The sequence below is a fragment of the Pinus tabuliformis genome, chromosome 6 (genome assembly GCF_031772625.1).
Source record: "Pinus tabuliformis cultivar Carrire ecotype Pingquan chromosome 6, CPIR1, whole genome shotgun sequence".
Taxonomy (NCBI): domain Eukaryota; kingdom Viridiplantae; phylum Streptophyta; class Pinopsida; order Pinales; family Pinaceae; genus Pinus; species Pinus tabuliformis.
This window is the reverse complement of record NC_142292.1, coordinates 98,868,668-98,882,367: the sequence shown is the minus strand read 5'-3', so window position 1 is coordinate 98,882,367 and position 13,700 is coordinate 98,868,668. Positions and strand designations below refer to the sequence as shown.

General features: G+C 39.1%; 1 protein-coding gene across 4 annotated transcripts in view; it reads right to left on the bottom strand.

The window, feature by feature from the left end:
* Positions 1 to 13,700, bottom strand: part of LOC149257442 (uncharacterized) — a 454,745-nt gene that overhangs the window by 200,238 nt on the left and 240,807 nt on the right. The window lies entirely within an intron of this gene.

The window sequence follows — 13,700 nt, the reverse complement described above, 5'->3', positions numbered from 1 at the left end:
GGAATATTTAAAAAACGTTTAAAAAAGCAATTTCCTTTGCTTGAATAAAATTTATTTTATTTTTATAGCATGTTTCAGGGTAATAAAATTTTCATAGGAAGCCCCTAGGGCAGCTCTACTAGCGGTGTCGTGTAAATGAAATATTGTGTGACAAGGTCCAATGTTCAAATCCCCCTGATTTACCTTCACGTGCAGAAGGGGCATATGTACACAGTTAGAGTTTATAGTGGTAGCAATTGGAATCAGCGCCATGTCACACCAATACGAGACTGGCCCAACTGTTGATTCCTCTAGATAACAATTAAAAAAAAACCATCGGGAAAGGACCAACATAGTTATTGTTGTTACATAAAATCCTTCTTCAATCCATTTTCCTCTCATCTTTAGATGGCTTATCCTAATAAAATGAATATTTTATGTTCCTCAATCACCATCCCTTGCATGCTTTCTTTTAAGAGTATGAAAAAATGGATTATGTTATATTACAGCTTAAACCATTGATGTTAACTAGATGTCAATTGTGGGTTATGTTCTATTAGAGTTTAAACTCCCACCCGAGGTGTTAAAAGTCCTAGCTCACAAGGTGAATAACTAGGGGAAACTTGAGGGTTATACTCTTTATGTTGGCTCTTGTCCAACTCAAGGGGGGAATCCTTAGAGTACTCCAAGTCTAGAAAAAGGTTGGGAATAAAATGGTTACATAGACTTTTCTAGCTGCTTATTGTTGCTGCTAGGACAGCAGCAAATTAGCAATTTATTTGCTAGATATGACAATGAAATTTGATAAAAATAAACAAAGATTTTTCTGAGATTTTTCTACAACCTGTGAGTAAGAAAAGAGAAAAGAGATTGGGTGGAATCTTTAGGCAAATGGAACCCATTGTTGGTACTTAGTGGGAATGTAGCTCCTTATGTGTTGAAGGACAATGGATACTCTATCCAAAGAGGACCCAATCCTTCAATTTTGAGGTACCTGCAACTTCTTAAAGAGTTGCCAAGAAAATGGTTAAAATAGGTGCAATTTTACATATGAAACTTGGAAACATGGCAATCAAAATAGAACATGTAATCTTTCATTCCAAATGTAAAACAACAAGAAGATAAACGAATAACCAAGTTTGTTTATCTACTCCTATGGGCATAAATACCACTTTAAAGGCCTATAATAATATGATTCAAGACAATGCATTATAAACAATCTTACCTCATATGAGAATCAATCCACCACACAAGACAAATACACATGGTAGCCTCCAAAGCCTTTTTATTCCAAATGAAGAGAACAACTACAAATGCTAGCAAAGATTTCTTCCAATCCTCTTCTCCAACACTTAACCACTAGCTCGCAATAGAGGAGAGTGCTTTGATTTATAGAAAGGAAGGAGGAGTTTCAAGAATGAGTGAATCCCAAAAGATGTGTGAATCCCAAGAAGGGGTGCCAGTCTCAAAGAGGAGTGAACTTACCTAAACTCCCCCTAACTCATCACTCATGTAATGTTCCTTTTTTTGGTATTCCTCGTGGCATGGTTAGGATGGACTTTCAGGGTTGGGGCAGAGAGGTCACAGGTGCAGATTTATTTCATCAGCGGGCCCAGAGGCTTCAAGAGGTGTTTCATGGGGTTTTGAGGAGTTTTTATGAGGTCCGATTGTTGAAGTTTCTAAGTCTAACAATTAGAAACCCTCCATGCACTTTACTGATTTATTCCTACCTACTTGTTTTGTTAATTAACAAGTTATTTACCATGTAAATACTGAAAATAAATACAAGTGTATGCTCAACACATTACAGATCATCAACTGAAGGAAACAGAAACAAGCACACAAATGACACTGTTATTTTTGGACTAATGTCCCTGGAAAAACCCAATGCGGGAAAACCGGTGCAGCTATCTGAGGGTTTTATTATTAAGCAGTTCTTTTTTGAGTAAACTAGGTGCCAAACTGGCTAACCCGACAAAGATAAAAAAATCTGGCAGCAATACCTCTCTTCGGAAATAGATATTCGGAAAGCCTGTTCCATGAAATCCCTCTCCAACACAATCTGAAGCTCAGAGTTAGCCCTGCTGGCCTCTAAGTCAGCTGGAAACCCTCTGTGTCAGCCTACTGAGGCTCTGCGTAGCCTCCCTGGCTCTCTGCATCACTCTTGCAGCCTCTGCATGGATGACGCAGGCCCTTTTGGCTATGCGCAGTCTCTACTGCCTCTATGTGGTTCCCTCTGGCTCTGCGTCCGCCTCTCTCTACTTCTGCGCTGGTCTCTCGGCACTGTCCCTGCCTCTTTGCCTTGTACTCACTGCCCCTCATTACAATTGATCACTAATTCTATCTCTCTTAGCAAACCCCGCTCTAGAGAATAGAATGATTGATCACTTTGGTATGTTCTCCAATTGACCCTCAAGCCTCCTCTTATACTTTCCTTGTTGACAAATCAACGGTCGAGATTAAGTCCCTAATCTACGGATAAGATTAGATCTGGCTTGATCCATGTCTTTTGGACCATTCTAACACAGTTTTATATTAATTCACATTAATATTTTAATTTCCCTAAGTTTAGACTTAGGGACTCCATTAAAAATATTAATTATTTTAATATCTCCCAAACTATTTAGGATCTGCCCAAACCCTTTCTGGGTATTGGAGATCTCATGTGCCCTAACCTCTCCACCAAATTTCGTGGCTAGAGCACGTCCGATGCTACCCCATGTGCACTGCATGTGCTCTCATCATGCTGCATCGTGCTGCCCATAGCACTACCACTGCTAACTGTTGCACTGCAACTCAGTTATTGAGAAGTAAGTAACTGATCTCCCAAATCTGACCTCTTTGTCAGGCTAGAGTACTCTTGATGCTGAAGCTCCCTCTGCAGCTGACAAGTGTTCCCTCTCTGACCTCTACATTGCTGCAACAAATCCCTGCATCTCGCACCTTTGCACACCTTTTTGTGCCATCCTGCACTGGTGCAACACTCCCGTGCCTCTCGCACTGTTGCAGCCTACTAGCCTCGCGCTATCCTAGGAATTCTGCGTTGTAGCTCTCTCTTCCGCTTCATCAGCATTGGTCTCTACCCACATCTGCCAATCCTGCTACTCCTCTTCGGGGCTTCCATAGCATGGTCTAATCCAAGAGGCTGGGTACCTCGAGGATCCTACCCCTCATCACCTATAGTCCGTCTAACTACAGCTCAATGTCTCCCCACTTCCGCTCAAGTGGTGTGTGTGCACTCATGGCACAGTCATCGTCTGTCTCCACTTCTCTGCCCTTGTTGGCACTGCCTTGGTCTCGGAGGCATCTCCCTTGTTCTTCTTCCTTAGACACTAGGTCGCATAATGACCTAGCTCCCCACAGTGGAAGCATTTGATCTTGGAGAGATCCTTCTTCTTTCGTTTCTCTTTCTTTCCCTCAGATGTTAGGGCAACATCCTCCTCCTCCTCCTTCTTGACTCTGATCCCCTTCTCGCTGCTTCCCGCCTTGCTTAGCCTTCTGATCTCTTCTTGGCGAAGAGCCGCCCACATTTCCTCCCAATGTGGAAGGGTCGCTCTGCCCAGTATACTCTGGACAAATACCTCCCAATCTTTTGAGACTGCGTTCAAGGCTATTCTCACCATCAATTCCTGATCTGACGTGGCCCCTATGGAAGTTAGCTAATCCCGGATCTCATTCAGTCGACCGAGGAAGGTGTCGATCGGTTCTCCCTTCTTCATCTGGTATGACCGCAACTGATTTTCTAGTAACATCCTTCTCTGCACAGAAGTATGCTGGTACAATTTCTTTAGGGCCTCCCACATCTCATTTGTCGTTTCCTTCTCCACAATGTGTGGTACTACATGGTCTTTGACCTCGTCAAGGATGATGCTCCTGGCCCTCGCCATTGCCTCCTCGTACTTGTCATTATCAGTTGGGTCAACTGGGATCACTATCGTCCTCAAGGCAAAGTGCTTGACACGATTTCTATCAAGTACGGATAAGATTCTGGCATTCCAAACTATGAAGTTTGAGGCTCCATCCAGTCTGTCTCGGTGTCTTGAGGAAGCATGGTGGCCAATGTACCATTTTCCCACATTAAAAAGAATATTTTCATTAAGGGAAATGTGCTCAATGATTAAAATAATAATAAAATAGGAGCTTCTAGAGGGGTCCATCAGATCTTTAAAAAGAGGAGGCCATTAGAGGACATCTGAGATTTGTGATTTCTTCTTGTGGAGAGGTTTGAGAACTCGGTTCTCTACTTCAGCAGTAGCCCCAAGATGGAAACCCTGGGGTGATCTTGGTGAGAGTGGATGAAAACCCACCTCATCCCCTTGGTGGATTCAGCCAGAATTCACAGGTGTAGTGATTGATTTCAGTTCATTTTTGGGATGGCAGTTTCAGCATCAGAGCAGATCAGTTTTGCAGACCAGATTGTCTATCTCAACTATTTCAGCTATATCATCATGTACACTCTTTTAGTTATCTATTATAATGAAAGTTGAGATTATTTTTGCTCATTGTATGATTGAATAGCATGCATTCTCTTGTTTTATTTTACATGGCAATCTTTTGTTAATTGAATAGTAATTTTATAGCGAAATTTTGGATGAGTTAAAATTCTACAAAATCAATTTAATGTCCCGTTTGGGACATTACAGTGTGTTTTCGCACAGATTGACACGACAACGCTCAGACCGGAGGCTGTCACTCTGATCCCCGATCTCTCCGTTTAAGCCTGTCTCCCGTGGCTAAGGGGGGTAGACCCTATGAGGCGATGAAGAACAGCTGTCGACCAGTTGGGTTGGGAGACACGAAGAAATGGAGAGATCGGGGATCAAAGTGACAGCCCCCGGTCTGAGCGTTGTCGTGTCAATCTGTGCGACAACATTTTTTGGCGCCGTTGCTGGGGATAGAGTTTTTCTGTCCTTGGTTCTTTCATCTCAAGCTTTTTCGTGTTTTACTTCTTGTTCAGGTGGCGACTCCACTTCATATATTATCTTCGAGAGTGTACACTAGAAGACATCCAAGCAGTCTGTGCAATCCTACTCCTGATCCTGAAAAGGTCCTCAGGGTACGATTACACAAACTCGCTTCTCGTACACTTCTTGTAAACCTTGGACAAGAAGCCCTCTCTGATATTCATTTGCTTTTTAAAGGTCAAGTTAGGCACAGCATCATGGATATGTATGCCCCTTGTGATTTTTCTAACATTCCAGGATATCCCAACGATATTCCATCTATTGGGATCGATAAATTGCCTAACTTTCAAGGAAATAATGCGATTAGTGCTAACTCTCATTTGCGAGATTTTAGCATATGGATGGCTAAGTATGCAAGATCTGTTGATTTCGATCATGAGGATGTCAGAATGACTCTTTTCATCTTAACTCTAGGAGGTGATGCCTATGATTGGTTTGCAGAAAAGCCTCAGAATTCGTTTAACTCCTTACAATCGATCATTAATGCATTTAAAGAAAAATATGGAGATAAGAGAGAAGGAAGACACCTCGTAAAAGCTATTAGCCTAATAAAAAAGAGAGAGGATGAAACTGTTGAAGAATTTAATAAAAGGTTTAATGGTATTGTTAGAGAATTACCTCAAGACTATAAACCTACAGATAAAACTCTCCAAGATTTTTACATTGATGCCTTTAGTCCTGAGCCATCTTATGAATTAAGGCGTGCTAAACTTAATGATTATAGAGATTGCCAAGCCTTAGCTATAGAGCTTGAAAAGGACAAGGCCGCATCTGGGAAGTCTGAGATCCCAGGTTTCGATAGGGCTGCTACGAAACTAAAGGAACCTAAAGGAAAAGCAGTTCAAGAACCTGAAAGTGAGCTTGTTCTCAAATTGCTTCAAAAAATTGAAACTATGGAAATTAATCATAATAAGGAGATAACCACTTTGCAGAATAGGTTGATCCAAATGGAAAGATCGCAAACACAGAATTTTCAACCTCGAAATAATAATAGTAGAAATAACAATTGGCAAAGGAAGGGTCAATCTAGTGAGCAGAGACCTCCCAATCCGCTAACTAATTTGGTTGATAATGCTCCTCCTTATTGTCGGGTTTGTGATGCTCTTCATGAAGAGGCCACTTGTCCCATCGTTAGAAGAATTTTAGATAATGGAATGTTTGGAACAGGTGATCAAATAAATGTAGTAGGCAGCAAGTTTCCTTTGTCTATGGATGATTAGACAGAGGTCAAGGAAAGGAGTCGTGATGTTGTGAACCCTTCATCAACTTTTAGTATAAATAACCTTGAAAATGAAGATGATATTTTGGCTAGGTTATATGGTGAAAAACCCTCTCCCGAGCAAATCTTGGAAATTGCTAGAGATAAGGGTTTGACCTATCAGAAAAGGGATAAAGATCAAAGCGGGAAACAAATTCCCCTTCGAACTATTAACCCTGGTGTAAACTCTGGAATAGATGTCGATTTGGGAAGTTGGTATAACAATGCAAAAATCTGGGTTCCTGTCTACGAGATTGCTAAAATCCCTTCCCAAAGAGACAAGTTACTAAAAGCGATTCAAGGTCCTCAAGTCAATACTTCTCAACAGAAGACTCGGGAAGTTGACTATCATGATGCTCCCATATATCTGCAAAGCTTAGATGCTGATAACAAAGATCAACAGCCTTTCTTTATCACCTTATTAGTTAATGGGTATAAATTGAATAATTGCATGTTGGATTCTGGTGCATCAGCTTGTGTAATGACTAAAAGGGTCATGGAACAACTTAACCTAAGAGTTTCTAGACCCTACTATAACATATGCGCCATGGATTCTAAGAAAATCGAAGTGCATGGTTTAATCAAAGATTTGCAAGTTCATCTTTTAGTTTGCCCAGACATCATGATTGTCATGGATATTGTTGTTGTGGATGTGCCTGATGCCTGGGGTATGCTGTTATCTAGAAAGTGAGCCTCTGATCTAGGAGGAAGTATTCAAATGAATTGGTCATATGCCATGATTCCTTCTCCTAGGGATGATGGTTTTGTAAGACTAAATAGAGAGCCCGAAAGAAAATTTCATGTTGAAGATCCTAAGAGACCTCCCAACGAAATAATCAAAGAGCAATCTGACATTGGGAACTATGCCATCATGTCTAATTTTATAATTCCTCCCGATGATAAGATTAGGGATCTCAAGGGTAAAGTTTGGTATATGTACTTCGATGGTGCAGCGTCTAGGCATGGTAAAGGTGCCGGAATAGTGCTTAAATCTCCCCTTGGTCACATTTTCAAGTTTTCCTATCGATTAGAAATTGAGGCAACCAACAATGTCGCTGAATATGAGGCTATATTGTTGGGGCTTGAGTTGGCCAAGTCCTTGAAGGTTAAATTGTTTATCATTAAAGGGGATTCTGATTTAGTTATCATGCAGCTTAAAAATAAATTTACATGCAGAAATCAAAGATTAAGAAATTATCGAAATGCTGTGTGGGATACTATGGAGCATTTTGATGCCCTTGACCTCGAAGCAATTCCAAGAGAGCAAAATAGTTTGGCAGATGAACTTGCCGTAGCTGCTACTACTTTCCAGTTATCTGATGAGCTAATTAAAGATAAGATCAAAATGGAAGTAATATTCAGACCATCTGTTCCAGATAACTCAGAGCATTGGCAGGTCTTCAATGATGAAAAGCAAGTCATTCGTTTTCTTAATAGTTTGGATGAGTTTGAGGATTTCCGGATAGTTTCTGAGGAGGATGGATCTTTAAATCATGAGCATATCATAAATCCTACTCCTAGGAATGTGGTTGCCTTAGAGCAACATTTTGATCGGCATGATGCCACGAAGCTGAGAGAAGAAAATAGGATGGACCCAGTCGAATATCTCGAGATAAACATTGGTACTTTTGAAAACCCAAAGATCGTTAAAATTGGTAGAGGTACTAGGGTGGAGGAAAGAAAAAAGTTAACTGATTTACTTTGCGAATATCGAGATATTTTAGCTTTTTCTTATGATGAATTAAAGGGCTATAGGGAAGATGTCATAGAACATACTATCCCCTTAAAGGATGAAAATGCTAAACCCTTTCGTCAGAAACTTAGGCAAATTAATCCTAAATTAGCCCCCTTGGTTCAAAAAGGACTTGAGAAAATGCTTGCAGCAGGGATTATCGCCCAAACAAGGCATTCAACATGGTGTTCGAATCTGGTGATTGTTAGGAAAAAGAATGGTGCGATAAGGCTGTGTGTCGATTTTCGAAACCTCAATCTAGCATGCAAGAAAGATAATTACCCTTTGCTAAACATGGAGACTTTGTTGCAAAGAGTAACCGGTTCTGGAATGATGTCGCTGCTAGATGGTTTTTCTGGGTACAATCAGGTTTGGGTTAAGAAGGAAGATCGTCATAAAACCACATTCACAACGCCATGGGGTACTTTTGAATACATCAGAATGCCGTTTGGATTAACAAACGCTGGGGCTACATTCCAAAGGGCTATGGATTATGCCTTCAAGGGGTTAATCGGGAAATTTATTGAAATTTACCAAGATGATCTTACTGTTTTTTCTAAAGATGGTATCAGTCATGTAAATCATCTTAGGCAGGTTTTCGATAGATGTAGAGAATACGGGATTTCTTTGAATCCAGCTAAGTCTGTTTTTGGAGTAACGGAAGGGAAATTACTCGGCCATATCATTTCTAAGGAGGGAATCAAGATTGATCCTGAAAGAATTGAAGCAATCCAAAAGATTCCTCTCCCTCGTAATCTTAAATCCCTTCAGTCTTTCCTCGGAAAGATAAATTTTATTAGAAGGTTTATTCCAAATTATGCAGAAATAGCTAAGCCTATTCAAAATCTTCTAAAGAAAGATGCAAAATTTATTTGGCAAGAAGACGGCAAAAAGGCTTTCCAAGAAATCAAATGTTCTATCGCAAGAGCTCCTGTCTTAGTTAGTCCCGATTATTCCAAAGATTTCATGATTTTTTCTTTCGCTTCCGAAGATACCATTGCTGGTGTCCTGCTTCAAAAGAATAAAGATGGTCACGAGCAGCCTATTGCTTTCATGAGTAGAGCACTTCAAAATTCCGAATTGAAGTACAATACCATGGAAAGCAGGCTTATGCCCTGGTCAAGTCTCGTAAGCACTTTAAAACTTATGTGGGTTATTCTAAAATCATTGCTTTCGTCCCACATTCTGTTGTCAAGGATATATTAACTCAAACTGATTGCTTAGGGACGCGTGCTAGGTGGGTTACTAAAATACAGGAACATGATTTAGAAATCAAACCCACCAAGCTGGTCAAAGGCCAAGGTTTAGCTCAGATGTTAACTGAAGGTAACGAAAAGACTCTTGGTTTGTTCTATCTTAGCGATCTATCTTCGCCGGAGTTGCAAAGATTAGGAGAGCATGAGTGGTACAAGGACATAGTTTATTACTTGATGAATCTCGCATGTCCTAACCATTTAGTCGCTCATAAGAGAAGGGCTCTTAGACTAAAAGCCACTAAGTATTGCCTTATGAAGGATGGCCTTGGATGGAGAAATCTTGAGGGCATAGTGCTTAGGTGTGTTGACGACGTTGAGTCCAAGAAATTAATCTCTGAGTTCCATTCAGGATTTTGTGGTGGTCATTACGCTGCTAGAACTACCGCCCACAAAATCCTGAGAGCTAGCTATTATTGGCCTTCAATCTTTTCTGATGTGCACAAGTTTGTTAGAGCCTGTCAAGCCTGTCAACTATTCACTGGGAAACAGAAGCTTGTTTCCCTGCCTCTACAACTTGTCATTGTAGAGGCACCTTTTCAGCATTGGGGTCTGGACTTCATAGGGAAGTTCCATGAAAATTCTAGCAATGGCTACTCTTGGATTTTGACTGCCACGGATTATTTCACTAAATGGGTTGAAGCCATTCCTGCTAAGAATGCCACTGAAAAGGTTATTATGGATTTCATTAAAAATAACATCATCACTAGATTTGGTGTCCCCGCTAAGATCACTACTGGCAATGCCAAAGCTTTTAGTTCTTTAGAGTTTTCATCTTTTTGTTTCAAGTATGGCATTGTCTTATCTCATTCGTCAAATTACTATCCTCAGTCTGGCTGAATCAAGTAACAAGAATCTCATAACCATTATTAAGAAGATAGCAGGAGATAATAAGAGATCATGGGACAGCAAAATCAAGTATGCTTTATGGGCAGATAGAATCACTAAGAAGAAAGCTACTGGTAAATCTCCCTTTGAATTAGTTTATGGCTTGGATGTAACTTTACCTGTGCACCTCAAATTGCCAGCTTACCAGCTCCTCCAGAATTTTTCTACTAATAAAGATGTTGTTCAGAATAGAATAGATCAGATTGTGGAGTTAGATGAAGCTCGTAGGAGAGCTTTTGATGCCATATGTAAAAATCAATCTAACATTAAGAAAAGCTTTGATAAATTTTCTCGATCTAGATCTTTGCAGGTGGGAGATATGGTATTGCTTTGGGACCGCAAGAATGAGAAACCAGGAAAACATAAGAAGTTTGACAGTTTGTGGCTGGGACCTTACATCATTCGAAATATAGTTGGACCAAACTCATTCCACTTGAGCAGACTGGATGGCAAACCACTTGATCTACCAGTGAATGGCCAAATGCTCAAGCTGTTCTTCAAAGATGATATCTGATGCCATAGGGCATCCTTTGTATTGTATTTCTATCCCTACTCCTTGTCATTTTCAGCATTTCATTTCTGTTTTAGATTAGATTTACTTTTCATAGTTAAAGAGCTTCTATCTTTTATGTGCTTAAATGTTATATGATGCTTTTTGAATGGACGCTACTTATTTCTGTTGTGTGTTGCGTGGATGCAGATTCTGGATTCTCACATTCCTACAGTGCAGCAACATGTCCCCAAGTAGAGCCAGATGTTGACCACTACCGGTCAACTGCCCATAGCAGTACACCCCCCTTTTCTTTGCAAGAAGGGTAGCGCTTGATCGACATGCCCGTGCCATTCTACAGTCATCGACAGCTTGATCAATTTATGTTGAAAACCCAGTCTGCATGTATAAATTGTAAATAATCTTAGCAGATATGAGTCAAGTCTGTAAATTGCCTAGGTGGACCTAATTTTCTAAGTGATAATCTACGTTCCAGAAGGTTTTTCGTCTCACCGATCCATGATCAGCAGAGTTTTCCTTCAGCCTAACCCCAAAGCCGGGATGGATTTTGTCATTAGAATCTTAGGAGAATCCTAGTGTGTTAATCTGCTAAACTATAGTTGTGTCGCGGAACTGGGTGGTTTATGAGGGTCTATGTCAAATGGGTTTTCCCCCTTGGGATGTAAAGTTGTAAAAGTCATGATGTAAAGTGCCTTGAGGGTTAAGAAATGTTTTAATCCCCTCATAAGTCCTAAGTCCTAGGTCCTAGGTAATTTTCCCAAAAGCTAAGTTCAAGGATCCATTTAAAAATAAATTAAAAAATAATAAATAAATAAAAGTTAAAAATTAAAAAATTAAAAAAATATATGATAAAGTAAAAAACCTAAAAATAATAAAATAATAATATTTTGAGTAAATAAATGCAGAATTTCAATTTTTTAATACATTAAAAATTCGATGGATGAGATCAAGAGATATCTTGATCCTCATCGACGGTCGAGATCATTTTGACATGGATCACTTGAACTAGCTATTGGGATCTTTTCCTTTAAATAGGATGCTAAGGGTCATTTGAGATCATTGGATCTTGGAGTCTTGTGCTGAAGAAGCTCTCTTGTAAACTTTTCTGGTGCTAATAAAGAAAGACTTTGGGGTTAAAATCTTGCTGGTGTTACTCTCTGGAAGTGCTGTGAGCTATTTTATTTTCTGCATATTTTGATTTTCAGCCATTAGTAACAGCTTATTATAGAGTATTGTTGAGCAAAGGTATCTTGTTCACTTGCTAGGGTTTAAATGGTATTAGGTTTTCTGAAGTAATGGCAGGTATCTCCATTGCTTTTTGAGATCTAGTATTATTTTTCTCTCTTTATTGATGGTTGAAGTAAGCTGTGCAGGAAACCCTTATCGAAGAAGATCAGTGGGTGTTTGGGGAAGTTCTCGGCTGAACCAACCAACTCCCGCAAGCATTTTCTTGCAGAGCCCAGCTAGTTTTGATCTTGGGTTTATCATTTAGTTTATTTTTCTGAATTTGCATGAGAGATTTTCTGAAGTTTTTCGTAGTAAATCTGATATTCTGAAAATATTACTGTTGTTATTGTTAAATCTGACTGTTCAAGAGTCAAAAGCTGTAAATTACTTAGTTGATCTAGGGTTTCATTTTTGTTTCATACACATATTATACAGGGGTTTGCCTTTTCTTCTGCAGGTTACAGGTACTTTTGGAGCAAGGAGAATCAAATATAAATTTCGTGGAGCTTCAGTGATTTCTTTTGGCATTCTGGGTAATCCTTTTCATCTCCATAGCTGCCAAAATCCTCAATCGGTCACGCAGTTCCCCCTGGCATTTTCAGCTGCCCAACCTGCAAATCTATTTTCACTCAGTCTCCATCCCTGCAAAGTCCTCTTATCTCTCTGCTGTCAGAAATCTTTTTCTTGATCCGCCCTCCTCTTTCATTCTCTATCACGGTTCCATTTATCCCAGCACCATTTCAAATCTGCAGCTGCAAAAAACATTATACACATAGCCTGCAAATAAAGCCAAAATAGCGTAATCGATCCGTGCTCTCTCAGCCTGCGCATCTCCTCAGGCCTCCTCACTCTAATCTGCAGTCGCATAAAGCAAATCGATTTTCTCTTGGGCAATCCCATCTGCCGTCAGAGGAAACTGCTGAATGCGTTAAGGGAAAACGTATCCATCTGCTTGTTCCAGACTCCTGCGGCTACGTCTTTCACCACGTATTATCTCCATCAAATCTGTCGTGGCCCCGCATCCGTTCAAACAAAAAATCGTTGAAGTTCCAAAGACACAGTAACGTTCAGGGTTTTTCCGTGGGCGTCAGGTGAGGGTATTGATTTATACATTTGCATTGAAAATATTGATCGAATCCTTTGACGCCGTTGAATTCACGTGAACTGTGTATGCGTTTCCCCTTTCTGTTTTGCGTAGGTAATTTTCGATTTGCTGTAGCGTAAGCACAGTCTTTTCAAGTTTTATTTCAAGTTCTGGTTTCGCATGATTGAAAAATAAGGGTTGCGTTCATTATAATTTCGTTTAAAGTTAGGGTAGTTTTTTTTTTAAATAAATTTCATTCGATTTCTTTAGCGTTTCATTTATGAACTATGATTTTGACATAAAAAATCAAAAAAATCGATTTTTTAATTTTTGATTGTAGTTTAGCGGAAGTCTTTTCTTGTTTGGGCTTTAAAAAATTAAAATTCCATTTTCATTTTTTATTTTAGTTTTAGGCTTTGTTTTCATGCACTAGATTAATTTTTGATTTAGTTTTAAATTTATTTTTTAGGCTTTAGTTAGCATAGTTAGTTGTATATCTAGATTTGATTTTTTTTTTACGATTTTAGTGTTAGCTTAGTTTAACTTTAAACTTATTAAAATTTGGTTTTAGATTAGATTTAATTTTATTCTAACTTTTAGTTTCATTTTAGTTTAATCTTTATCTTTTAATTTAGTTAGTTTAAAAATTTTTAAATCATAAAAAAAAATATATAAAATCCCAAAAAACATAAAAAGTTTTAATCTTAGTTTTTACTTTTGATTTAGTGTAAGTCTTAGTTTTAGAATTGATTTTTAGTTTAAAAGGGTTAGTTTAGATTTCGTTAAATAGATCTAATTTTGTTA